Here is a 3546-nt window from a genome sequence, read left to right as displayed (position 1 = left end):
AAGTGCAGGTGCTCTGGCAGTTCTTTCAGGAAGGAGGGTGACACCCCTTCACCCCACACACTCCCCACCCCCCACACACACTTATCCAGTTTGGGAGCTTGGCCCTCACCAAAGCCTCCTCCTTCCGGAGAGGTTCAGAGGCAGAAGCCGACTGATTTCCATCCTGTTTGTTCATTTGCTCTTTGCAGTGGGACCCCGGCCCAGGCCCACCTCCCCCTGAACCAGCCCAGAGGATTCTACCTTTTTCAGCCCCAGACCAGCCAGTTCCCGGCAACTCCTCCAGCCCTGTCTTCCTTTGCCCCGCGGCTGAACAACTCCCTTGTTAGCGAATCCGATGTCTTAGGACCCCTGGGTAACTGCCCCTCCCTCCGCCTGCCAATCCCAAAGTCCCCTCTACCTTCCTTGAGGCCTCCCCGAGATGCCTCCTCTCCTACACAGCCACACACTTCAACCAGCTCCTGGCAAAGTGTTGGGAACCCCAACACCGAAATACATGATCTTTGTTACAGAACAGAATTCAGCGGAGTAAATGTGACTGTTCATTCCTGTGTAGTAAGGTTCCAGCAAGGTTCCAGCGTCTCCTCTTTGGGCCACAGCTAACCTTGGGTTCCTCTCCAACTCCTCCCCACACCTCTGTCCTACTTGGCTCCCCTCCTTTAGCTCCTGAACCCTTTTCTCAGGCAGTTTCTCTAGGTGCCAGGCTTTCCCAAGTTCCTCACCCAACTTTTCAAATGATCCCCCCACCCCACCCCAGGACTGAAGACCAGTTAACCTTTTTTTTTTTTTTTTTTTTTTTTGAGATCCCAGTGGGGAGGGGAAGTGTTGGGACAGAAGTTAGATTGCCAAGGTCTGACAAATAAAGATAAGAGGGCGTGCTGCCCCTCCCCCAGGAGACAAAGGAGAAAGTGGATGGAGAAGAGAAAACCTCAACTCCGCCAGCATAAGCACGGTGCCACCAGCTCGGTCCACACAATTGGGGGACACACACACACACACACACACACACTCGCGCGCCTTGGCCGGACCAGGAGATTTTGACCACCGCCCTCCTGACCCACCCGCACTGTCCCCAGCTGTCATAGCCACACCCACAGTGCCCCAAGCTGCCTGCCTCCCCGTGACTCACTTCCTCTATAAGGGCTGCTGAGGTGTCCAGAGGCAGAGGACACCGCCAGGCACGCTGCCAGGCCTTCAGCCTGGGATTTAGGTACCTGGGCAGGCTTCTCGGACGGGCAAAAACTTGGACCCCCGTTGTGGAAAGTGGGTCTTCCCAGATAAGGCTAGCTGGTGCAACACAGAAACCTGTTTGAGCAAAAAGAGTAGAGCTTGGCTAACACCTGAGCAGAGGGATTCAGGTGCCAGGAGTCCTGGGGGAGAAACATTTCCTTACAAGAGGAAAAGTCGCCAGGAGGAATATCTGTGTTTTCTGAAATTATTCAATGCAAAGTATAGTCATGTGCCACATAATGATGGCTCCGTCAACGAGGGACCACGTATTCAAAGCTGTCCTGTAGGATTGTAACGGAGCTGAGAAATTCCTGTCACCCAGTGACTTCATAGCAGCCTTAACATCCCCATAGTGCACATGTTGCAAAAATCGACAATGCTGTGATTGAGCCGCCAACAGCTTTAGCCTGGGTGTGAAGGAGGAAGACCCTGGGGAGCTCCTATGGCGGTTTCTGAGGAACCGATTAATGAGAAGTTGTTGGGGCTGGAGCAGGAACACACAGCTGAAGAAGTAAAAGAAAAGGAAACTGCAGAAGAAGAACAAGAACTCCCAAAATATTCAACCCAGGGTCTGGCAGGAGCTTCTGAAGACTTCAACAAGCTCCTGACAACATTTTGAAAACGCCAACACCAAAATGCATTACCAGGTGCTTGTCCTCCTGTATTCCACTCAGAGGGACCCCACATCAGCCATGCCTTGCTCTGAGTGACGAAGAAAACACTGGGGAGAAATTAGGAGACCTAGATTCTGATGCCAACGCCGTGGCCTTGGGAAGTGGCTCAGCCCCCGTGGGTTAGTCACCAGAGGGTCATCTCTAAGATCGCCAGTGCTGAAACTCTAAACATCAGAGGATGGGGGTGGAAGGTGACTAGCAAACCCGAAAACAACCTCGATCTGCCCTGGAGTTGAACAAAACCAAACCAAGGGACCAAAGAAGTGAGAGTCCACCAAGTTTCAGTGGAGCCACCGTCAATGCATCACACATATCCCTCACTCCTGGGCAAGTGGGACGATGCTGCCTTCTGCCTGCCTTCTTCAAAGCTGGAGTTCCGCATGCAGGTCAGCCTGCAGCCCGTGCAGAGGTTTGGGCTGGGGGACAAGAGCTCTCTCTCCCTTCATGGCCCCCTAAGCCGACTTGGGATGGAGTCCCAGAAGAGACCCTGAAAGGCACAGAAAGCAGAAGGCTGTGTCGCCACTGTACTGCGGTAAGCCAGCCTAGAAAGTCCCCTGCCTGTGTCCTGAGGCCGGTCTCAGTGGGGCCCCTTGGGCGGATGTCCACCTGAGGCTCTGTCCCTGACCTGGCCTTCCTACCAAGCCCTCTTAGGAACCCGAGGCCTTCAGGAGGCTGCATTCCCCAATAAGGAAGCGATGAGGTTTTGGTAGCTTGTGGAACCAGAGCCTCGGAGACTTCATGTAACCGCTAGGGGGCTCTCGGTCCTCGGTGGCTGCTGATGCCCTCTTGTGACCAGATGGGAGATTGGCAGGAAAGATTGGCAGAAGAGAGCCAAGGTGGGACTCCTAGGGAGACAAGTTAATAACAGTTATCACTTTAAAACAACATTATAGCGGCCGAGGCCGGTTTGGCTCAGTGGATAGAGCGTCGGCCTGCGGACTGAGAGGTCCCGGGTTCGATTCCGGTCAAGGGCATGTACCTGGGTTGCAGGCACATCCCCGGTGGGGGATGTGCAGGAGGCAGCTGATCGATGTTTCTCTCTCATCGATGTTTTTAACTCTCTCTATCTCTCTCCCTTCCTCTCTGTGAAAAATCAATAAAATATATTTAAAAAATAAATAAAAATAAAACAACATTATAGCGATATTTATTATTACATCGTAGTTAACATTTTGACATGTGTACTTACCAGTCTGTACCCAGCACTCTGCTAAAGGGCTTTACAGGTATTACTTTATTTAATTCACACATTCGCCTATAATGTAAACCACTATTATTATCTCCATTTTGACGATGAGAAAACTAAGCACAGAAAGTTTAAGGTGGTTGCCGCGGTCACACTGTAGACCAGAATTCTCAGTCTAAAGAGTCTGGCTTCAGAAATGTTAGGGGCAGAAATAGAATATTGGGGACTAGCTATTAAGTATCTGAAATATTAATCATTCTCTGTGAACCATGATTGTTTCATTCTGATTAAAGAAACACGACCTGGCCCTAGCCAGTTTGGCTTAGTGGATAGAGCGTCGGCCTGCAGACTGAAGGGTCCCAGGTTCGATTCCAGCCAAGGGCATATGTCCAGGTTGCGGGCTCAATCACCAGTGTGGGGCATGCAGGAGGCAGCCGATCAGTGATTCTCTCTCATCAT

The sequence above is a fragment of the Myotis yumanensis genome, unplaced genomic scaffold, assembly GCF_028538775.1.
Source record: "Myotis yumanensis isolate MYYU_CA2020_CCGP unplaced genomic scaffold, mMyoYum1.0.hap1 SCAF_17, whole genome shotgun sequence".
Taxonomy (NCBI): Eukaryota; Metazoa; Chordata; class Mammalia; order Chiroptera; family Vespertilionidae; genus Myotis; species Myotis yumanensis.
The sequence above is the reverse complement of the archived record's forward strand: the minus strand, read 5'-3'. Positions refer to the sequence as shown.